The 25326-nt window shown below is 51.0% G+C and overlaps 1 protein-coding gene across 5 annotated transcripts in view; it reads right to left on the minus strand.

The window, feature by feature from the left end:
* The window catches only part of ZNF236 (zinc finger protein 236), a 1196152-nt gene that overhangs the window by 303516 nt on the left and 867310 nt on the right, over nt 1-25326 (minus strand). The window lies entirely within an intron of this gene.

Raw genomic sequence — 25326 nt, forward strand, 5'->3', positions numbered from 1 at the left:
TTGTGCAACCATTTCCCAAAGGGAGTGGGAGACAGGGCCCAATAAGCACACAGTATTCACAAACCGCGATGCTAGGCTGTAGGAAGAAAAAAACTTCTTCCTAAATGAGAACACAGTAGAAACAGATATAGAAGGTTATATGCTCGCGCTCTATTGTCAACAGTAATGATAGACCTTATTAGGATTGCTACCAGGGATAAACCGGACGTCTATCTAGCGTCATAAATAATGTAGAAAAACCACAGTAACAAAATGAATACAATGTATCCCGAGCAAATTCAGACAGTGTACAAAACAACTATTAAATAAAGCATCATATTCCAAAAATCGGTGTCAATCTTCTTCTTTAATATTCATTGTAGCATCTCTTTCACTGCTAGCCAACACGTGTTTCGTCTAATTATAGCAGTTTGTGCATTTAGACTTCATCAGGGCAGCACTTATATTCACGAGCCTGGCGACACCACTGACTCTCTGTTGCAAGTGGCGCAATAAATTAGTAGGTTCAAAGTTATCGATCGCTTCCACGAAGAAGTAGCACCTTTATTTACTGAAAAACGAAACCCACGTCAGGGCAAAATCTGGTCACAGTATCAAAAAAGTATTTCGAGTCTCGACATCGATGGCAGCACGAGTAGGGCGTCTAGCTAGACGCCGTACTCGTGCTGCCATCGATGTCGAGACTCTAAATACTTGTTTTCAGTAAATAAACAAGTGTCCTGATGACTTTGAGTGGGAAGAAAAGGACTATGGGCTCCGAGAGCGGTCCCGCAACCTCATCTGCCTTGATCGGGACTGGGACCTCTGCGGAGTCTCGCTTGACGGTGTCGGCAGTCAGGCCGCAAGGAGCTTCAACGCCCGCTCCCATAAAGTCTTAGGACCCATGCCCAACAGCATGAGCACGACTTCAGAATGTGGTCGCGCTCGAGACACCAGACGCAGACCAGGTGGGGGAAATCGGTGACCGACATCACGTGGGGACAGGTCCTGCACTGCTTAAGTCCGGTCTTCCTCAATTACATCGCCGCACATGATGCAAAACAAACTGGAAGTCGACAAAAAGTTGACAAAAAGTTTACAAAAAACCTGTCAAAACAGAGGAGTAGCTCATCCTGGATTGGTGCTTAACTGAAGCGGAAAGAAGTACTGAAGTCCGCGCACCAAGGTGGCGCCTATATAGGTACTGCGACGTCAAAACCGATGCCGACCCGAATGGAGCCACCCCACGGCGCAAGCAAGGGGTATTGCTCAGCAAAAGTTTCTGGATCCAGCCTGATGCCTGGGAAATTCAAAGGTAAGGAGTCTGCACCTAGAAGTCTCTATCAGATCACTTAACTCACTGAGCCATTTTGTCAAGTTGTACAAATTAACAATAAAATAAAAGCAAAACAGGGCCTGAAGAACAAGTTACTTACATTTGACAATACATATACTGAACACTAACTGCAGACTCCTCACCTTATGAATCTTACCCCAGGCATCAGGCTGCATACGGAAACTCAAAAGAAATACTCTTGCGCACTAGGAGGTGGTGTCATGCTGCCGTGCACCAAAGTCATTCTGCTCTGGAACGGACCAGCGGGGCAGTATATAACATTTAAGCAGGCACGCTGACACCAGCTGCCTTCTAAGGCTTGTTACTGTCCTGAGACGCAGAGCCCATTGGCAAATTGGCTTGATGACTTAACGACTGTCTACTTTGGGAGATTTTTAGATGAGAAAAGAGCCCTATACACTGAAGGGGGAGGTGGAAGGGTCGGTGAGGAATCTGCAATTAGGTAGAGTATCAACCAGAGAAAGACTTACTGTAAGTAAGTAATTTGATCTTCTGATGTACACGTCTAAGCACAGATTCCTAACCTGCAGAACAGATGCTACAGAAGTTTCTCCCAAAAAGATGTAGTCTGGAGAGTGGAGGTGGACCAAAAAGCCTTCGAAGACTGAGTGGTCTGTGATTTGGATTTATTCCTGGAGATAATATGAATTGGACTCTTTAATTTTAATTTTTTTTTTTTTTTTTTAAAGGAAAACTTTTTTGATGTAATTTATTTGGTAGGTGCTTTGATATATTGTATTTTTAACAATGTGTGGGTCTTTTATGGTTTTAATTACCCAAATACAGAATGGTTGACTGACTGACTGAGTGGTCAAAGAGGCCTTTTTGTCATAATTGACGAGGCAGTAGTGCTTCATGAACATGTGCACCAATGCGAAACATCTCAGCTTGACAGATGTTTAAAAGTAGTACCTCTTGTGCCGGTGCAGCAGCCTTGCCTCAGGTGGAATGAGCCTTCAAGGGGTTGTTTCTTGGCACTTTGTAACAGATTCCGATGCAGAGGATTATCCATCTAGACAGGGTCCTCGTCTGTGCTGCCCTTCCTTATTTCACTTCAGAAAACACCACATAATGGCCCTTTGTGCAGTCAGCACAGAGGCTCAATGTCCTCTTGGGGTCGAGTCTATGATGACTTTTATTTGTCCTCTTTGGAGTGGCAAGATAGAGCTAAAAACAGTGGCAGAGTAAATGACTGGTTGATGTAAAAAGGGTTGACGATATTCAATAAAAAAGTCAACTTCAGTGCTCAGCATCAACTTCTATGGGGAAAATGGTGGATTAGGGCAGTTACACTGAAAGTGTCTACCGTTCACTTACGGGCACGCAGATGTGACAGCAGTGAGGAAAATAGGTTTGTGCATCAATAGTTGCAACAGGCAGTTGTGCACTAGCTCAAACGCATACACGTGAAATTTAAAAATTAAATCCATATGCCATTATGGTTTAACAAGTGGCTTCAGGGGACACCTGTAAATGTTTATAAAAGGCATTATAATCAGCAATTTGAAGAGAGATGGTTGATGAAAAATACAAAGAAGAAGAAAGGGTCGACAAATACAATTTTACTATGCTCATCACAGGCCTTGCTGGGCTAAACAAAAACATTGAAACGTTTGGCTGCAGAGGGTCAGTGTGTCAGGCACCACACCAGACAACAAATATCTCTCAGTGCCCAGTGTATATGGACTTCACAGAACGGCGTCTGGCTGAAATGATGAGATCAATCACCTAAACAGCTTGTTCGGCAAGTCGAAAGAATTAATTTCTGCCACTCAATCGCATGCATGGCAATGCATCCTGTGGAGATTAGAGTGCAGGGTCCCGCCCAGTAGCTCAGACGAACAAGTTACTCACCTTTGATACTGATATATCTGTAAGAGACATAGTTAGCTATAGATTCATTACCTTTTGAATTATCCCCCAGGAGTCAGACTGGATCCGGAGAATTTTTTCGTCAGCAGTACCCCTGAGCGTCGAAAGGTGGCGTCGGTTGGATCTGCATTCGCCGTTGGCGTTGTGGTCGCCAAGATGATATTGAGGCAGCTACTGAGACACTGCCCTCACGCACTGACGTCAGTTCTTTTACACGACTTTCCACACCAGAAGAGCAGAGCCATGCAGGACACCGACCACTGGTGCACAAAACTAGGGACCTGAAAGATTCCCTGACGCTAGAAGTCAGTTCGCAGAATGGGGAGGATGGGTGGGGCGGTAAGGAATCTATAACTAATCTATGTCTCTTAACCACTTGGCTGCTAAGGTACATCCCCCTCTTCCCATTGACTTTCCATTGAAATCAATGGAAACTCCATGACGAGTTACCCTTGTCATTAGCACTGAAGGGGTTAAAGATATATCGTCACCGAAGGTAAGTAACCTGTTTATCTGAAAGAGACAATTAGTTATAGATTCCTTACTTTTTGAATGGTTATCCCAGCAATACCAACCCTGGAGGTGGGTCTGTAAACCAAGTTCACACTAGAAAGTCCTGGATAACAGAACGGCCAAAGAAGCCGTCGCTCCAGACTTGGCTGTCCAGGTAGTAGTGTTTAGTGAACATGTGCAGAGATTCCCATGTAGCTGCCTGACAGATGTCATTATGGGGAACTTCCCGTCCAAAAGCAGTGGTAGCGGCAGTCGCCCTGGTGGAATGGGCGCGCTACCTTTTTTGGCGCCCACGTAGCCAACAAAGAGCTGGTCATCCACCCGGAATTGTTTGGTGCAACACAAATAAAAGGAAAGCGCATGTTTTGGATCCAGACGTTGGAGCCTTTCTTCCTCCTTAGAAGGATGAGGAGGCGGAAAAAAGGAGGGAAAGTGATGGTTTGACCAATGTGGAAAGAAGTAAACATCTTGGGAAGAAAAGAAGGTATAGTTCTAAGGACAACATTGTCCGGATGAACAGCCAGAAAAGGAGGCTTTGAAGAAAGAGCTTGGAGCTCACACACCCTGCGAGCAGAAGTGATGGCAACCAGAACAGCAGTCTTTAAAGTAAGAAGTCTGAGTGGAAAGTTATGAAGCAGATCAAAGGAAGCACACATAAGGTAAATAAGGGAACAGGAGGATAAATATGAGTGATGCCCTTAAGCAAGCGATTTACAACAGGGGATTTGAAAAGGAGAGGCTGATCAGGAAGCTTAAGAAAGGCTAAAATGGCTGAGAGGTAACCCTTCAGAGTACCCAGAGCTGAGCCCTGCTGGGCCAAAGGCAGGCGGAACAAAAAAACTCCAGAAAGAGGGGCAGAAAGGGGATCCACAGCTTTTGCTGTGCACCATGTCACAAATTTGTTCCATCTGCAGGCGTATACCGTCATTAGTGGAGGGACGCCTGGCTTCCAAGATAACATTACAGACTTCGGAAGAAAGGTCGAAGGCTGTCAACTGTCACTGCTCAATATCCATGCAAGGAGGTGGAGACTGGACAGGTTTGGGTGGAGGACCGTTCCCCGCTGCTGCGACAGAAGATCCTCCCGAAGAGGCAGTCAGATCGGAGGATCGATGGCCATGTGTAACAGCTCGAGATACCAGACTCTTCGTACCCATTCCGGAACCACAAGGATGACTTGGGTGCGGTCGCGCCTGATCTTCTTCAGCACTCTGGGCAGAAGTGGTATAGGCGGAAAGGCGTCACATAGCAAATGCCACCTGAGAAATTCCAACGCGCATAATTGCTCGCATTGCGCTTTCTCTTCGTTGGCGAATAGATCTGACCAAGGCTCGCCCCACTGCTGAAAGATACCTTGCGCCACCTCTGAGGGAAGATGCCATTCGTGATCCATCATTCATCTGCGGCTGAGTTCATCTTCCCTGGCGTTCAATGAATCTGCCAGGTATTGAACCACCAGGGATATGCCCTGATGTTCCAGCCATATGTAGAGACGGAGAGCCTCTTGACATAGGTTCCACCACCACACCCCGCCCTGTTAGTTGCAGTACCACATGGCGGTGGTGCTGTCCGTGAACACCTGCACTACTCTTCATCGGACTGTAGGAAGGAATGCGTTCAGTGCAAGACGGATCGCCCAAAGCTCCAGAAGGTTGGTGTGAAGCCCCGACTCCGCCAGAAACCAGAGGCCCATAATCTCCACCTCTCTGTTGTGGCCACCCCACCCCACCCCAGAAGTGATGCATCCGTCACCGCTGTGTACTCCGGTTGGGAAAGGGAGACGGAACTGCCATTGATCCAATCCTGGTTCATTAGCCACCACTGCAATTGACATGTAGTGCCCTCCGAGACTTGAACACAACACAGTCAAACAGATTCCCCTGATGCTGTGCCCCCTGGAACAGTAGGTCCCACTGCAGAGCCCGCATATGCCACCTGGCATGATCTACCAGCAGGTTGCAGGAGCCCATGAGGCACAGCAGCCTCAGGTTTATTCTGACTGAAACCCAGGATAGAGGCTCAAAGATCGGAATCATAGCCCGAATATCCCGGACTCGCTGCTCGGAAGGATAAACCAGAAACTGCGTTGTGTTCAGAACCGCTACGATGAAAAGGAGCTTCTGCGAGGGAGTCAGGTGTGACTTCAGCACATTCATAGCGAACCCCAGCAAGTGCAGGAGGTCCACCGTAGTCTGGAGGTGGGAGATGACTGCCTGGGGCGAGCCCGTCTTCAACAGCCAGTCGTCGAGATGGGGGAGACTAAAACCCCTGACCTTCGCAGATGAGCTGCGACCACCTCTTTGTGAACACCCCAGGGGCGCTGGTAAGGCCGAAAGGGAGCACGGTAAACTTAAAGTGCCACCGTGAACTGTACATAACGCCGGTGGGCCAGCAAGACGGGGATGTGAAAGTAAGCGTCCTGCAAGTCCAACGATACCATCCAGTCTACAGGGTCGAGGGCAGACAGAACCTGAGCTAGGGTCAACATTTTGAACTTCTCCTTCCGGAGGAAGGGGTTGACATTTCGGAGATCCAAGACAGGACGCAGGCCTTTGTCCTTCTTGGACACCAGAAAGTAGTGAGAATAGCAACCACAACCTACTTCTGGGGTAAAAACTTGCTTGATGGCTCCCTTGGCCAAGGGAGCCATAACTTCCTGTTGGAGAAGGGCCAGATGATCCTCCAACATTTGATGGTACTGAGGTGGCATGGCCGGGGGATAGTCTCGAAGGGGAGGGAGTAGCCCCTTCAGACTATCTGCATAACCCACCTGTCCGACGTGGTGGTGCGCCAGTGGGGGAGGTGATGGTGAATCCTGCCGCCCACTGGCGATTGGTGGCCCTGAAAGGTCGGACTAGAAACATTTGGAGGCTGCTGCAGAGGGGGCGGTGGTGAACTGGCACGCTTGCTGGCCCCCAAACCAACGGCGGTGGGTCCCACATCTCCGGCCGCGCAGGGGCTTAACAGCTGGCGCTGGCCTGTGGCTCTGGGTGGAACGTGGTGGGGCACCCCTTCAGTAGCCTCAAAAGGGGCGAAAAGCAGACTGCGCAGGGAGCGGTGGTGGAGAGGCCAAAGGACGTGGCCATAGCTCAAGAGTCCTTGAAGGGCTCGAGCGCATTGTCTGCTTTGTCGCTTAACAGGCGATGGCCATTAAAGGGCATGTCCATTAGGGTAGCTTGGACATCCCCAGAAAAAACAGTCGACCTCAGCCAGGCGTAGCGTCGAAGGGCTACCGACATTGGAATCGTCCTGCCTAGCAGGTCGGAGTGTCCAGCCCACATCGTATGGTAAACTTGGCTGCGTCTCTCCCCTCTGCAACGGCACGGGAGAGCATGGCCCGGTCCTCATCGGGGCACTGGGGCAGCACCTGCGCTACCGTATCCCAAACAGAGTGGGTGTAACAGCCCAACAGACATGCAGTCTTTACCGACCACAGTCCAAAGCTGGAGGAAGAAAACATCTTCTTCCCAAGATGGTTCAGCTTTTAGGATTCCCGGAGCCGGGCGGTAGCGTTGGGCAATCATCCTATCCACAGGAGCCCCTGTGTTGGGCCTGGACCACGTGCCCAAAATGATGTCAGATAGGGCTTCATTAAATGGCAGCAGGGGCTCTGAAGAGCATGCTGACGGTAGAAGCACCACTGTCATGAGGTTAGTCCGACCGCCACCATAGTTTTTTTTTTTTTTTTTTAAAACCTTTATTTGTATCCTTAACCCCTTCGATGCTGGTGACGGAACCGTTCCGTCATCAGTTACGGCTGAGCTGTGCTGATGACGGAACCGTTCCGTCACGACCCCGCCCTGTTCTGGAATGTCCAGCACAGGGCGCGGCTAACGCGCCGCACGGAAGCGGTTAAAGAGTACACCGCTATTCAGCCAACAACCCGGAGGCAGGCAGCATAGGTTTCATCTGAACACAGCAAGTTATCAATTCGTGTACACTGTCGCAGATAATTGACTCATTACTCTTATTCAACAATTAACAATAACATACGTGAGAGATTATCACAAGTCAGCATACTCAGTTTCGCCTAATTGTCCCTAAGTCCCATTGCCCGCAGTCTCTGGTACTATGCATGGAGCCTTTCCCTTCACCCCCCCATCACTTCATCAATAGGTGCCCCAATTTCTACCCTCAGTCGCTCTCATCACCCCCTGAACGTGCTAGCCAGTCCACCATTGGTTGCCAGATATCGGCGGGCCTAGAGCGGAGTGGCATCAATTCCCAATACGCCGACAGCTGGTCTTTGCAGTACATTGCAGATTTCATCCAACCAGATATCGTAGGCGGGGACTTCTGTTTCCATTTAAGTGCTATCTGTCGCTTGGCAAGTAGGAGCAATAGTGCCACCAGCTTTCTGGACGTGCCCGGCACAGGCAGCACAAACCCCAGTAGCCCCACAAGTGGGTCGAGGCCCAGGGGTATATCCACCATCTGACCTATATTACGAAAAACGTTCTCCCAGTATGTGCGTATTTGGCCACAGTCCCAAGACAAGTGGAAGAAAGTAGCCTCACTCTCACCACATCTCCAGCAAGAGGCATCAGCCGTCAGTCCCATCCGAACCAGTTGTATGGGTGTGCGGTACGTTCTGTGCAAATAATTAAAGTGTATGAGCCTCAGCCTGTAGTTGGGCGATAGGTGTTCTAGTTGCGTGCAGCAAAACGTCCATTGTTTGTCCGATATATTGATACCCGCCTCCCTCTCCCAGGCCATCCTCGAGTCAGTGTGAAGGACAGGTGTCGCGTTTTGCGTAGCCCTGTAGATCCTCTTTATCAATTTATGCGAGGAGGCATTCGATAGGACATCCTCCAATGCCGCTAGTGTCGGCGGGGCCTCCGGGAAGACCGGGTATCTACGCTTGCACGCAGCCCGCAGTTGGTAATATAGTAAGAGCTCCGAAGCCGTCGGGTTCGTGGATTCAGTCATGTCTTGTAGCGCTATAAAATTGTCATCCGGGTATAGATCGCCCGCCACCTTCAGGCATCTCTCACTCGCCCTGCGGACTATTGCCGCGTCCGTGAGCGGTTCCAGTAGGGGGTTGCCGTCTAGTGGCATGCTCGGTGCATACAGCTCACTCACGCCCGCACGTTTGGCAATACCCGCCCATGCCCAGCGCACCACTTCCACAGTGTCGACGTCCTCATGGGATCGTTTATATTTTTTGTACACCGCCGCCCTGAGGGGGCAGGGGGCTGCCACGTCCGTCTCTATGGCCACGTGTGGCTGGTACGGGATCGGGTGGTGCCAGTAATATAGATATTGGGCCTGCGCACTATACGCATAAAGCTCAAAGTCTGGCGCAGCCAGACCCCCTTGGCGGAACGGGAGAGTAAGGAGGTTCCAGGCCACTCTAGGTTGCCTACCTGCCCAGACCAGTTCTATGATCGCAGACCGAAGCCTGCAAAAAAATGCCATCGTTAGCGGCAGGGGTATATTTATGAATAGATATAGAAATTTGGGGACCACCACCATTTTTGCGATAGCAATGCGACCCGTCAGCGAGAGCGGGAGCGTCTTCCACTTTTTAACTTTGCCCTCTAGCCAGTCCATCGCCACGCCAAAATTTGATAGCCAGATGTCATGGATAGTGCGGCTCACTCTAATTCCCAAGTATTTGACGTCCTCCATGACCCAGTCAATCGGAAATTCAGTATGGCACTTGACCGTGCTGTCTGTTAGTGGTAACATGGTTGACTTCGACCAGTTAATATTGATCCCAGTGAGGCCGCTATATCTAAGCACCTCCCTCATCAGTGGGTCAAAATTCACCTCCGGATCCATCATATAAATTGTAACGTCGTCCGCGTACAGGGATATTAGCAGACCGCGCGACGTGAAGCCGATGCTTCTCTGGGCATGGTGTTGCCGCATTCGTGCCGCAAGCGGTTCAGTAGCCATGGCAGATAGTAAGGGAGAGAGCGGACATCCCTGCCTCGTCCCTCTCGTGATCCGGATAGAGTCTGAAGTTTGACCGTTCACTCGCACCCTTGCAGTCGGGCTATTATATAGAATGCCTATGCGCCTAGCAAACAGTGGGCTAAATCCCATTCGGGTAAAGAGGGCGTGCAGGAACTTCCATTCGAGGGAGTCGAATGCTTTAGTCGCATCAAGTAGCGCAGCAGCGGCCTTCACCTTGGGGTCCAGATAGTGGAGTAACCCAACAGAACTCTCAGGTTATGCGATGTGGATCTCTCTAGGACGAAACCCGACTGGTCTGAAAGTGCTATTTGTGGCAGCATATATTTGAGCCGGTCCGCCAACAATTTCGCATAAATCTTGGCGTCTACGTTGATGAGCGAAAGGGGACGGTAGGAGTCTGGCTCGGTGGGGTCCTTTCCAGGCTTGAGTAAGGTAATGATCAATGCCTCACGCATTGATTGCGGAAGTATCTCCGTTTCGACCGCCTCATCGAAGACCTTGTATAGTCTAGGTACCAATATATCGGCATACTCCTTGTAGAATTCTGACGTCAAACCGTCTGGTCCTGGTGCTTTACCAGGCGGCATACTTGCTATTATTGCCCGTATGTCCTCCTGTGAGAACGGTAGGTCCATGTACTGTCTGGCCCCATTGTTAAACCAAGCCAGAGCGATTGTGTCTAGATAGTCTGTAAGTGTTTGGTCGTCCGGCGTGATCTTGGACGTGTAGAGTGTGCGGTAGTAGTCAGTCATGACCTTGAGGATGGCCTGGGGTTCCCTCACCATGTCCCCTCCCTCATCTCTTAGTTCCAGTACATAGGACGCTCCCTTTGGTGTTCTAAGCATGTTGGCCAGTGTCCGGCCTGCCCTGTCTCCCTCCCCGTATCTTCGGGCCTGACCATCTTTCACTAGGAAGGCCACCTCCCTGTCTGCCTCTTCCTGATATTGCGTGAGTTTCGCGCGAAACTCGGCCTTGACCCTGTCTGTAGGTGCCTCCTGGAGTATTGCCTCAAGCGCTGCCAATTCTGTTTCTAATGTTTGTAAGGTGCCCCTAATGGAACGGAGTACCCCTGTTTTTAGTGACATGCAGCATCCCCTCGTCACCACTTTACATGCCTCCCAGAGTGTGCCTGGGGAGTCCACCGAGCCCTCATTTAGTTCAAAGTATTCCTCCAGTTTTTCCCTCAATTCCTGCGTGAATACCTGGTCTCGAAGCGCCCGGGAGGGGAATCTCCAGCTGAAGGGCTGGATGTACTGCGCTGGGGTGGATAGTGTGAGACAGACTGGCGCATGATCAGAGAGTGACCTTGGCAGGTGTGTTACATCAGTTGTGAGTGTGTGGACATCCCCGGATAGCAGCCAGTAGTCCAGTCTAGACCACGCGGCTCTATGCATTGTTCGACATGTGCCCTCTCGGGCCCCTGGGTGCAGTACCCTCCATGAGTCGACCAGCTTAGCTTCAGAAATTATGTCCCAGAGCGTTGCCGCCGCCTTGGGGTGATGTTCCCTGGTCGTTCCCTGTCTGTCTAATGTATCTGATAGTACCACATTGTAATCACCTCCCCACACAACCGCGGCGTGCCCTCGGGCCTGTATTTTGTACCAAAGGTCACTATAGAACTCAGGGTTGTCATCATTTGGTCAATACACATTCACCAATATCATCCGCATGCCACAGAAATTCCCCACCAGTAATATATACCTCCCCTCAGCATCCAGTACCACCTCAGATGTTGTCCAGTGGAGGCCTCTCCTAACCAGGATCGCCACCCCACGAGAGTAGTTAGAGTAGTGTGCATGTATAACCTCCCCCCACCTGCTATGTCGGAGCTGCGCATTAGCATTAGCAGTTAGGTGGGTCTCTTGCAGAAAACATATGTCTATAGCCTTCCGCAGCAAGAAGGCCTGGACCAGCCTGACCTTTCGTCTGTCATTCAATCCGCGCACATTCCAGTTTAACAGTTTAATGGGAGCCATATCTGCATTGACAAGTTGGTAATTTTACTCCCTGCGGCTTTTTATACTTCAGGACAGAGTACAATCCAGTGCGATCAGTCACCTGACACCTCCGGTCAACAAGTGACCACCGGGGCCAAGTGTGTTCAACTGTGTTAGCATTCGCTGCATGTGTCTCTACGCTTTCAACAAAACAAAAAGCAACAGTGCAATTCAATCTCAAACCCCCCCAATGCCCTCCCGCTCCAACCCCCCAATCAGGTCGTGCAGTTCCATCCCCCCCCTCCCACCCAGACATCAAGCACCCTGTAGGGCATCTCAAAAGTACCAGTCCAGTGGGAATCATCCCTCGGGGAACGCGGGTCGTACGCTCACTAACCCTGTACTTTTGCCAGGGTGACCGAGCGCCAGCCTGACAGTGATCCCGCAAGTACCTCCCCCCGCTCCCCATAAGCAACTACATAGGTCCACTTATCTGTACAGGGAAGGCTAGCAGTGTCTCAATTCGGCAGCTGGCCCTTCCAGCTTCCACATCGTTGTTGGCACGGCAGATAAGTCGAAGACCATATCTCTGTCATTCAATGTCACTCAGTCCGGTTTGCGCTTCCGATTCGCCGGGTGGGGACTGATTTTTCTGGTCCCGTGACAGTTGCTTCGCATATTTCAACGCTGCCTTAGCGTCCACAAAAAAGGAAGGTTTGCCCGGACCCTGCACCCTCAGTTTAGCAGGGTAGATTAGTGAATATTTGGTTCCAATTTGCTGGAATATCTTCTTGGCCGGGACAAATTCTCTCCTTGCGGCCTGGACCTGCATGGTGAAGTCCGGGAAGATCGATATGTGATTGCCCTGATACTGAAGATCTTTCACATCCCTCGCCATGCGCAGAATGGTATTTCGGTCCCTATAATTCAGGATGCGCGCTATTATTGCTCTTGGCAGTGCGCCCGGCTTGGGCTGGGGGCCCAATGTCCTGTGCGCCCTTTCGACCAGGAACATGGGAGAGAGGCCCGTCCCGAAGAGTTCCGTCATCATGGTCTCCACATATACTTCCATTTTAACGATATTGGTCGATTCCGCCACACCCGTGATGCGGACGTTGTTGCGTCTCGAGCGGGCCTCCAAATCCTCGTTCTTTTGCTGGATCAGCGTCAGGACCTTATCCATGCCGCGTAATTTCCTTTCCATGGCGGTGTGACCCTCCTCTGTTTCGGTCACACGCGTTTCCAGCACATCCACTCTACCGTCCTGTTTGTCCATCCGCCTGGTCAGGCTGTCCATGCGGGCTGCCAAGTCGTCCATCTTGTGATCTATCCCTTGGAGACTCGTTTTCAGTTCCTGAAACATGGACTTTATTTCGGATGCTTGCGCGCCCCCCTGATCGCTCTTCGCGGCCTCCTCTTCCGATTGTTCCTGGCCGGTCGTCTTCTGTTTGGTCTTGTCAAACGTGATCTTCGGCTGCCTCGTGTCAGGTTTCCCCATCGTGGCTGCCAACCGCGACAGGGGGAGCTTAAGTTTCACTGCAGGTCACCGCAGGTCACTAGCAAGGGCAGACGCGGTTCACCAAGCCTCTCCTCGACGTCCGGGGGAACAGTAGCCAGAGATTTAGCGCCAATCCAACCCTTCTCCAACGCCTCTGCAGGGTTAGACAGTGGAAATGGTCGTCGATTCAGCGGTGCAGGGTCGATTCAACCCCCGGCGTTCCCACTTGCAGATAGGCCGTGGCTGTAGGATAGCACACTGGGGCTTCCGCAGCACAAAATGGCGTCCTGCGCCTCTACACTTTGCCCCGTCACACTGTTTTTGATGGCCAGGACTGAGGCTCCGACACTGTTCGCTTCCCGCCTCCGCGGGCGAACTGTATCCCCAGGGGGCGGCGGACGGGTTAGTAGTCTTTTTAGGGTTCCGGTTTTGTGCAGTCTCCGCTGGCACTAAGTACGGCCGCCTGCCCTGCCACTATGTCGGGCTCTGCACCCAGACGATAACACTGGCACGATCACTCTGGGCCCGTCAGGTTTTAGTCCCGCATCCAGCCTTCCCCGTTATAAACCTCACCGGGCCGGCCGCCGAGCGGACCGTCAGAGCTGCCTCCTGGCCGCTCGTCTGCTTTTTGTGCCTCCGCCTCGGGACAGTCCCGCCCGGTATCTCCTCTCCGGATCTGTGAAGCGCGCAGTCCCGCACCACGATATCTCTCGCAGCCTGGTCCGCGATTGTGGCGCTCACGCTCCGACCCCTTGCGTCCGGCGCCCGATACCCACTTCGCCTCGCCGCTCTCGTCCGGGCCCGGACTCACGCGAGGTCCCGGCTTCCGTTGTGTTACCAGGCCGCCACTCCGCTCGTAGGTAATCTGCCTGAAGAGGAGTCAGGCTCTCCGTTCAAGCTGATTTTTCGCCACCGGCAAGCCTCCCTGTAACATGCAGTACTTCTGAGGGGGAAAGGTCCGGGGCATCACATCAGGTTAATGAATAAATTGCGGATTTATGTGCTCGGTCGGCGGAGCTGCACGATCAAGCAGCCAATCCACCTCGCGTCCAAGCCACGCCCACCGACCGCCACCATAGTTAGCTCGACGTTGAGAGCCTCGACCACCCTACGAAACACCACTGCGTGAGAAGCTCCCTCCTCCGTTGCCACGGTAGGAGGAGACAGCATGCCAAGGTCTGGGGAGGTATCCAGACTACTAGCATCCCCCACCTCCTCTCTCCAGTCAGGATCATACTTCAACTGGTCAGCTAAAGGGTTTCCAGACCCCTCCCAGTCCTCTTAACCCTCCTCTGGTGGCCAATCTGACCTGAAAGAAACAGGGTGAAACAGGGGTATAAAAGAACCCGTCAGAGCCAGTAGACGTCCGTCCGGCTCATTGTCCATGTCGGGGTAGAGGCCGTGGTCGACGCTGGCAGAGGACACCTGGTGTCGGCTGCGGGCATGGTGCAATTTGAATTGGCGCCAGTGGAGGTGTTATGAGGTCGACCAGCGCTGATCCGGATCCAGGCCTGGATTCAATGTCAGCGGAGTCCGGCTGCCCAAATATGGCATGCATCACTTTGTAAAAACTCCGAAGCTGGGCAAGGGTCTCTCCAGGCCCCGGAAAGGGAGGGCAACTGAGAGCAGACCCTTCAGGCTCCTTCCGCTGAGCTGTGGGAGGGACACCACCTGCATCCCTCGTCGCTTAGGCCAGCGGACGAGGAGAACTCGAAGAGCGACGATGCTTCTTCGGCTTCTTCTTGTGTTCCGACTTACCTGAGGAGTGCGAAGTCTTCGTTCACGAGTGGAGGCGCCGCGACCTGTCCCTCCACCTCCCACACGACCGGAACCCTGAGCGGAGCAGACTGCCGGGCCTTGAGAAGCTTTCGGGACCACTCCTGCAAAAACTTCGGATTCATGGTCTGGCAGTCAGAACACGACTTGGGATCGTGGTCAAGTTCCAGGCACCACAGGCACTCGCAGTGCGGATCCGTCAAAGACATCAGTTTTCAGCAGGAACCGCAAACCTTGAAATCGGGCATCCCTGATGTGCACCAGGAGTCGAAGACTCAAAAACGGCGTTGGCAAAAAAGTCAGTCAAAAAGTGACTGGAGGTACTGTACTCTCCGGACCTGCGCTGGCTGGTGCAGGAAGAGAAAGAACTGACATAAGCGCGCGAGGGCGGCATCTAAGTAGCTGCCGCAACGTTATCACGGCTACCACAAAGCCACGTTTCGCCGGCGCGCAGGGGTACTGCTGATGAAAAAATTCTCCGGATCCAGTTTGACGCCTGGGGATAAGTAGGAATCTATGACTAATTGTCTGTTTCCGATAGGATGTTTTCCTGAAGTGATGGCCTGATGGGAGCGCAAATGATTAGGAGGTCTAGATGCCATATTTTTCTGGCCCGATTCGGGGCGATTAAGATGACTAGGAACATAATAGAAGATGGGCATCAGTGGGAATGGAAACCGGAGCTCTATGTGCCTTCTCAGTCAGAATGCCTTGGAGGCAACTTCAACATGCAAAAGGTCTGACACTGTACATTCTACACATACTACAAGAGATTTGTCAAGGGGTATGGCAGCATTGTTGCACCCTTGACAGAGCTGACTTCCAGGAAGCAGCCCAAGAAAGTGAACTGGACTGACACTTGTCAGAAAGCTTTTGATGCCCTGAAGACTGCATTGTGCACGGCGCCCATGCTCCTGGCACCCAACTTTTCAAAAGAGTTTCTTCTCCAAACAGACGCTTCAGAGCATGGCTAGGGGGGCTGTTCTTTCACAGATAAATGAGGAGGGCCTAGACTAACCTGTAGCCCTCATCAGTAGGAGGTTGCTTCCACGGGAACAGAGGTGGGGTGGATTGAGCGTGAGGCATTTGCTGTGGTCTGACCTCTGAAGAAGTTGAGAACATACTTGTTTGGGACTCACTTCCGGGTTCAGACAGACCACAGGCCCCTCGGATGGTTGATGCAGATGAGGGGTGAGAATCCAAAGCTGTTGAGGTGGTCAATTTCCCTAAAGGGGATGGACTTCATGGCGGAACACCGCCCTGGTACATAACACGCCAATGTTGATGGTCTGTCCAGAGTTTTCCACCTTAATGATGAGAACTCCCAAGAGGTAGGGTAGTACTCCCCACATTTCAGCTGGAGGGGACAAGTGTTAGACATGGCACCATTGGCGTGGGTCTCCCTTCCATTTTTATCACTGTTGCCTTCTGTGTTTTTGCTGGTTTTAGATGCTTTGGGCACTTTGCCACTGCTAATCAGTGCCAAAGTGCAAGCGCTCTCTATTGTAAAGTATTGTAATGGATTGATGACTCCACGATTGGCTTATTTGTTTACTAGTACAGTGCACCGCGTGTACCCAGGGCCTGTAAGTCAAATGCTGCTGATGGGCTTGCAGCACTGATTGTGCCACCCACCGGAGCAGCTTGTAAACTATGGCTCAGGCCTGCCATTGCAGAGTCTGTGTGCAGCCTGGGGCTGCCATGTCGACTTGGCAAGTGCACCCACGTTCCAGGCCCTAAATCTTCCATTTTCTACATATTAGTCACCCCTAAGGTAGGCCCAAGGTACCCCCATGAGCAGGGTGCATTGTATGTAAAAGGTAGGACATGCCCTGATGTGTGTGGCATGTCCTGATAGTGAATTACACCCACTTTTGTTTTTCACTATTTCAAGGCTACCTGTTCCCATTGGCCGGAATGAGCAGTTTGATTAACATATCTTATAATCCTAATTGACACAGGGAACTAGGCAGAAATTCGAGTTAAGTATGACTAAACTCAGAATGATAAAATACATCTTTTAGTGAAGTTGGTTTTAATATTCTGTGTTTGAAAATACCACTTTAAAAAATTAGGTCTTTTCTTGCCTAACCATCCAGAAAGCCTCTGCTAGGTTTGTGTATTCCATGTCCGGTTTGTGAGTGACAGGGGCTGGGTGGTTCCCGGAGACAGGGTGAGGCAGCACTAGGCTGAATAGACCTATCTGCATTGGGAGTGGTGAGAGGAGTAGCACCTGGGCCTGAATAGGGCTGTGCCTGCCGTCCACAATGCTGGTTCCACCTCCTGTGGTGAGTCTGATGACCCTGGCCCACCCTGAAAAAGGAAGAAGTTGTGCACTGGCAGAATGCACCCAGAACTGGTTTGGACTAGGTACAGACGCTCTCTGCCTTCAGAGACAAAGGATTTGTGTGTATAAAAAGGGTGACCCAGACCCCGGAACTTTAGATCACTTTTGGGAATCAAAACGAACCTTTGCTGAGGAGAAGAACCAGAGCAACTGAAGGAGGAGACTACCCCTGTGCTGTGTGCTGTTTAGGGGTTGGCATGCAGTGGTTGCTTCATTGCCAAAGAAAGGCGAAAAAGGACGGAGTGTGCTTTCAACATCTTGAAGAAGAATCTCCAAGGGCTTGAACTGTGCTTGCCTCCTGCCTGAAGTCTCAGGGATACAAGACTTCACAACTAGCTCCCCCCCTGAATTCCCTTGCTGGGAATTGAAGTGCCGGCTGTTGTGCTGGGCCTTCTAAGAGACTGTGTGTCGCTGGAAGCACAACTCAACAACGAACACTCGTGTCGCTGCCACAGTAGCTGTCATCGCATCGCCAAGTAAGCATGCCGCCGCTGCCGCTATCGCATCACCAAAGCGTGTCGCATCACCGGAGAAACTTGCCCCCGCTGCAGAGATCGTCGTCGCATCACCTAAGAAGCGAGTCGCAGGGCCTGTCATGGCTCAGAAGTTCACCGAGTCGACGTACCGCCGTCGGGCGTGCACACATCGCATCTACATTGTCTGACAGTAAAAAGACGCCATTTTGTCGCAACGCACCGGAGTGTCATCGCATCGGATCGCAGTAAGAAACCGACGCGTCAACTCCCCACACAGTAAGGAAGCAAGCCTAAACTCCCCTGCGCAGCAGAAAGGAACCGACGCACCCTCTCCTCTGAGTGTAAGGAACGGCGCATTACCTTCCCTGCAACCCTTTTGTTTGTTTTGCGTTACGCATCCCAGGTACAGTGAGACTAAAGTGTTGCATTTACAATCTAAAGTGAACTAAGCAATTTCTACCATTTTAAAGTCTTATTTTTATTACAGTATTGTGGATTTTTGTCGTTTGCCCTTTTTTTAAGTCTAGTAAAGATTACTTATTTTTCTAAACTGGTGTGTTGTCCCTTTGTAATGTTTTCACTGTATTACTGTATGTGTTCACAAATGCTTTATACACTGCCTCTGAGATAAGCCTATCTGCTCGTGCCAAGCTACCAAGGGGGTGAGCAGGGGTTATTTTAGGAGTGTAGCCCCTTACCCTGACTAGAAGCAAGGGTCCCTATTTGGACAAAGGTGTATGCCATTGCCAACTAGAGACCCCCAGTTCTAACACCATGCCTAACAAAAACACTGCCTTTGGCATAGGTCAGTCACCCCTCTAGCAGGCCTTACAACCCTAATGCGTGGTGCACTGTTCCACAGTTGCGGGCACAGTGACTTGAGCCCTGGGCCCCTACAGTACCTGTGCAGTTCACAGGCATTGTAAGTGCAGTTAAGTCATTTTAAAACCATGGGCTGGGAGTTTGGCACCACAAACTCCACAGCTACATGATGGCTTTACTAAAGACTGAGAAGTCTGGTATCAAACTTCTCAGCCCATTAAACCCACACTGATGCCAGTGTTGGATTTAATGCTAAATGTACTCAGAATGCATCTTAGAGATGCCCCATGAAAAATGACCTAACTCCAGGGTCCAGGTTGAGTGGCTACTCGTCAGCTGCTCCCCTCAGACAAGTTTCCAAGCCCATGGGTAGAAAGCCTTCCACTTTCAGCGTCCTGAAACAAAGCACATCCTAGGCAGAGATGCCAAGCCTCCTCCCTAGGATGGGGTGGGTCCACGAAGGGGAAGCTTTAAAGGCTTGCCGCCTTTGTAAGCTGACCCTGACTTTTGCTGCTCTCAGCAAGTGGCCCCCACCGGTTCGGTCCCCCACTTTGGGAGGGAGAATCCGTGGGAAAACCAAGATAGCAGAGGTGTGCCCACATTTGCCAACTCCACCCCTCAGGTGAAGGAGGCAAGGTGAAGGTCCCATCCCAGTCTCCATCTTGAAGATGGGGGGACCCAGCCAACCAGAGAGAGGCTAATGCCTCCCTCCCACTGTAGGGTGGCATAATAGGGGGTGTACCCACCCAAGGAAGGGACCCATTGGTCTGACCTGTACCTACATGAAACGCTCCTAAATGTAGTATTTAGGGGCAACCCCAAACCTTGCCTCCTCAGATAAGAAAGAAGAAGAAGGGCAGAAGAGCCGTGTTGGAGGAAGAAGAGGAGGACACCAACTGCTTTGGCCCCAGCCCTATCAGCCAGTCTTGACCTCGACCTGCTCTAGCGGAACTCTGGTGTGTCCAGCAGCCCCCCCCAGAACCCGAAGAACCGGCCCTGCCTTCCCTGCAAAGACTCAGTCTCCCGTGTGCATCAGACTTGCTCAAGAAACCGACTCTGGTTTCGGTCGGTGCACGAATCTGCACTACTCTGCACCTAACGGCCCGAGTTTGAGTGGCCCAACACCACGAGGAGTCACCCCCACCCCAAGTGAACCAGATTTAGGATCTGGTGAGCACCGACCTACCTCAAGCTTCCAGATGATGCCTACAGCCTTTGACTGGAAGATCCCCCTCACCCCCACCCGACAGCGACAGGAGCTGGTAAGGAAATCTGACGCCTAAAGACACCCCTGCACACGATGCCCCACGGCCTTGGGTGGCCAAACAGATAGTGACCAGGCATCCCCATGCATCGCAACCTCTCTCTTCAACCGGTGGTCGCCTCCAGGAAGCCTCCCTGCCCAAGCCTGCAGTCTTTGCTCCGACCAGAGATCTCCAATTGAAAACAACAGGGCACCCAACGCCAACTCAACACCTTGCACCCAGCCGCCCTTGTGCCGCTGTGGGTGCACCTTATGTGCTAACTCGGATCCCACTTTACTCTAAGATTAACCCTAAAAGCTTTGCTCCCACAACCCGTGGCTCATTCGAGAGCAGCCATCAACTGACTTCCCTCCTAGTCCCATTGGCTAACATTGGGCCTCAGCACTCTGCACCCGGCTGCCATAGTGAAGCTGAGGATGCCCTTGGAGTGCATCGTTGACCCTGGGGAAAGCCTTGTTCTAAGGTTCTTCTTCTGACTCAGGTTTTCGTTTCTGAGGTGACTTCGTAAGAACATGTCCGGTATCAGAATTTATAAAGAGTTCCTTCTGTTTTGGGTCAGATTTGGGTGTTGGGGCATCGAAAATGGCTCCTGCTGCTTCGGAGGCACAGTTTTAGGTTCCGGTTTTGAGGAATTTTGGATCCGAGGTGGAATAACTTTTGGGTGCCGAAGGCGGCTTTGTCTTCGGCGTCTAGGATTTCAGCCCCAAAGCGGTTTTCTGCGTCGAGCCTGAAGTTTTTGGCTCAGTGCCAGCGTTTGGCTGACTCGATCCAGAGTCAGAAAGTTTATAGACATTTTTCAGTGCCGAGCAGGAGGGCGAGCATCAGAAAAATATGGTTGTGCCGACCGTGGACCGAAGGCAAAGGTGGGACCGAAGCCTTTTGTTTCGGCTGAGTTGGATTTTGGTTTAAGGGGCGTTCGGTACTCACAGTACATTAACCTTGTGGCAAGTGTTCTTTCGACTTGGAGTCTGATCCCGGGATGGTGACAAGTTCTTCTTGTTCTTCCTCGGCCCCATGTACGTCGAATTCTTGCTCGGATCCTTCACCGAAGATGTCTGGCATGTATTTGACGTTATGACTTTGCATCTCGCGACGTCGAGCCCGACGATCACGGAGCATTTTCTTCGATCGGAATGATTTGCACGCATCGTTGTCTTCTTCGTTGTGTTCCGGAGACAAGCACAAGTTGCACACTTCGTGCAGGTCAGTGTGCATATACTTGGCACCGTTTCCGTTTCCGTTCTGGGAAGGACATGGCTTTTGTAGTTCGGACTGGACTGTTCCCATGGGGCACAGGGTCAGCGCTGATTTGCATATCGCCATTGTCTAACCCAGGGTGGTGTGGAGTGGAAAAACGATGGATTTGGGCCAAGATCTTTGGACTGGGGTGAATGTGTGACATTGATCCACATTCTGTCCATCATTGTTGTGTTTGCAGGTACCGCTCTAAGTGTACTGGGGATGCTCAGACGTGAGTCCCAGGCACTCCACACCACTGGAATCAAGCTAGCCGGGCTGATGAGAGGTGTTACCTCGAAACCGGGCCGGTCCTCGGATGCTTGTTTCCGTTCTGGGAAGGACATGGCTTTTGTAGTTCGGACTGGACTGTTCCCATGGGGCACAGGGTCAGCGCTGATTTGCATATCGCCATTGTCTAACCCAGGGTGGTGTGGAGTGGAAAAACGATGGATTTGGGCCCAGATCTTTGGACTGGGGTGAATGTGTGACATTGATCCACATTCTGTCCATCATTGTTGTGTTTGCAGGTACCGCTCTAAGTGTACTGGGGATGCTCAGACGTGAGTCCCAGGCACTCCACACCACTGGAATCAAGCTAGCCGGGCTGATGAGAGGTGTTACCTCGAAACCGGGCCGGTCCTCGGATGCTTGTTTCCGTTCTGGGAAGGACATGGCTTTTGTAGTTCGGACTGGACTGTTCCCATGGGGCACAGGGTCAGCGCTGATTTGCATATCGCCATTGTCTAACCCAGGGTGGTGTGGAGTAGAAAAACGATGGATTTGGGCCCAGATCTTTGGACTGGGGTGAATGTGTGACATTGATCCACATTCTGTCCATCATTGTTGTGTTTGCAGGTACCGCTCTAAGTGTACTGGGGATGCTCAGACGTGAGTCCCAGGCACTCCACACCACTGGAATCAAGCTAGCCGGGCTGATGAGAGGTGTTACCTCGAAACCGGGCCGGTCCTCGGATGCTTGTTTCCGTTCTGGGAAGGACATGGCTTTTGTAGTTCGGACTGGACTGTTCCCATGGGGCACAGGGTCAGCGCTGATTTGCATATCGCCATTGTCTAACCCAGGGTGGTGTGGAGTGGAAAAACGATGAATTTGGGCCCAGATCTTTGGACTGGGGTGAATGTGTGACATTGATCCACATTCTGTCCATCATTGTTGTGTTTGCAGGTACCGCTCTAAGTGTACTGGGGATGCTCAGACGTGAGTCCCAGGCACTCCACACCACTGGAATCAAGCTAGCCGGGCTGATGAGAGGTGTTACCTCGAAACCGGTCCGGTCCTCGGATGCTTGTTTCCGTTCTGGGAAGGACATGGCTTTTGTAGTTCGGACTGGACTGTTCCCATGGGGCACAGGGTCAGCGCTGATTTGCATATCGCCATTGTCTAACCCAGGGTGGTGTGGAGTGGAAAAACGATGGATTTGGGCCCAGATCTTTGGACTGGGGTGAATGTGTGACATTGATCCACATTCTGTCCATCATTGTTGTGTTTGCAGGTACCGCTCTAAGTGTACTGGGGATGCTCAGACGTGAGTCCCAGGCACTCCACACCACTGGAATCAAGCTAGCCGGGCTGATGAGAGGTGTTACCTCGAAACCGGGCCGGTCCTCGGATGCTTGTTTCCGTTCTGGGAAGGACATGGCTTTTGTAGTTCGGACTGGACTGTTCCCATGGGGCACAGGGTCAGCGCTGATTTGCATATCGCCATTGTCTAACCCAGGGTGGTGTGGAGTGGAAAAACGATGGATTTGGGCCCAGATCTTTGGACTGGGTTGAATGTGTGACATTGATCCACATTCTGTCCATCATTGTTGTGTTTGCAGGTACCGCTCTAAGTGTACTGGGGATGCTCAGACGTGAGTCCCAGGCACTCCACACCACTGGAATCAAGCTAGCCGGGCTGATGAGGTGTTACCTCGAAACCGGGCCGGTCCTCGGATGCTTGTTTCCGTTCTGGGAAGGACATGGCTTTTGTAGTTCGGACTGGACTGTTCCCATGGGGCACAGGGTCAGCGCTGATTTGCATATCGCCATTGTCTAACCCAGGGTGGTGTGGAGTGGAAAAACGATGGATTTGGGCCCAGATCTTTGGACTGGGGTGAATGTGTGACATTGATCCACATTCTGTCCATCATTGTTGTGTTTGCAGGTACCGCTCTAAGTGTACTGGGGATGCTCAGACGTGAGTCCCAGGCACTCCACACCACTGGAATCAAGCTAGCCGGGCTGATGAGAGGTGTTACCTCGAAACCGGGCCGGTCCTCGGATGCTTGTTTCCGTTCTGGGAAGGACATGGCTTTTGTAGTTCGGACTGGACCCATGGGGCACAGGGTCAGCGCTGATTTGCATATCGCCATTGTCTAACCCAGGGTGGTGTGGAGTGGAAAAACGATGGATTTGGGCCCAGATCTTTGGACTGGGGTGAATGTGTGACATTGATCCACATTCTGTCCATCATTGTTGTGTTTGCAGGTACCGCTCTAAGTGTACTGGGGATGCTCAGACGTGAGTCCCAGGCACTCCACACCACTGGAATCAAGCTAGCCGGGCTGATGAGAGGTGTTACCTCGAAACCGGGCCGGTCCTCGGATGCTTGTTTCCGTTCTGGGAAGGACATGGCTTTTGTAGTTCGGACTGGACTGTTCCCATGGGGCACAGGGTCAGCGCTGATTTGCATATCGCCATTGTCTAACCCAGGGTGGTGTGGAGTGGAAAAACGATGGATTTGGGCCCAGATCTTTGGACTGGGGTGAATGTGTGACATTGATCCACATTCTGTCCATCATTGTTGTGTTTGCAGGTACCGCTCTAAGTGTACTGGGGATGCTCAGACATGAGTCCCAGGCACTCCACACCACTGGAATCAAGCTAGCCGGGCTGATGAGGTGTTACCTCGAAACCGGGCCGGTCCTCGGATGCTTGTTTCCGTTCTGGGAAGGACATGGCTTTTGTAGTTCGGACTGGACTGTTCCCATGGGGCACAGGGTCAGCGCTGATTTGCATATCGCCATTGTCTAACCCAGGGTGGTGTGGAGTGGAAAAACGATGGATTTGGGCCCAGATCTTTGGACTGGGGTGAATGTGTGACATTGATCCACATTCTGTCCATCATTGTTGTGTTTGCATATACTTGGCATGACACAGAGGGCAGAATTTAAATGGAGTCCGTTTCACCGAATGTGAAGTAGACGGACGCAGTTAGGCAGGACGGGCTTTCCAAGATCTTCAATCGAAATAGAGGTTTTCCTCGACGGATACGAAACGCGAAGTGGGATATGGGTTCTAAACAATACCAACGCGGGTAGAGTGGATTGTGCACGAGGAGAACCTGAAGAAACGGTTTTGTAGCGGAGCGCAGCAATACACGTCTGAACCCGATGGCGGAAAAAAACAATCTAACAATGGAGTTAATGCACATGCGCAATATCACCGAAAGGAGGTGTCACCTACCTCGTGACTGGAAAGACTTCTTTGAAGAAAAACAACTTGCAAACATCTAGTCTCCAACACTAGATGGCAGGAGTATGCAAAGCATGTGATCTACAGCTCACATGCCTTGAACAAACATTTTAACGTTTATATCGAGACTCTTAGTGTTATTTGAGCGTGTTATTCACTTACAAAAGAGGGTTTGAACTATCACTGTGTACTTGAACTCATCTAGTGGGACTAATCATGAACAAAACGCCATCCGCACAGTATTGCTCAGTAAGTTGTGTATGGGTCACAGGAGTTGGGGGGAGGGGTGATACCATTGTGACAAAACCTCCATTGCCCAATTTTACAGCAAACACGAGGTGAATGTTTTTTTCTTATTGGAAAGTAGACTGGTACTGTCAATCCAATGGAATGTCATCGCAACTGTGATAGGTATCAAATAAACATTGATAATATTACCTCAATTATTTCAACATTTAGCTACATCATAAACGGTTATCTTGGGAGTCAGGGACGTATGGTGTCTATTTTGCCTCTCTTTCATTTTTAATTAAGTTCCCAGGTCTCTATTATGAAATCTTTTCAGAAACCAATATTTAAATATGAAAATATTTCTTGAAAGGGCATGATAAGAGATAATCTTCATCTGCAGAACAGGAATAACGGATTACTAAAATTAAGTTAATAAACTAATTCACTTTATGTCCTCAGGGTAATGGGGCAAGAATCAGATTCTTGAATTTTAACCACAATGGTTCATTAATAAACATAATAACTGATAAATAAGACAGTTGATAAACATTATAGTGATGATTAAATCAAGCTTTGTAAGTGTAGGAACTGCATTTTAGAGTGTAGGCATAAGGGGT

Source organism: Lissotriton helveticus, chromosome 4_1 (assembly GCF_964261635.1).
Source record: "Lissotriton helveticus chromosome 4_1, aLisHel1.1, whole genome shotgun sequence".
NCBI classification, from domain to species: Eukaryota; Metazoa; Chordata; class Amphibia; order Caudata; family Salamandridae; genus Lissotriton; species Lissotriton helveticus.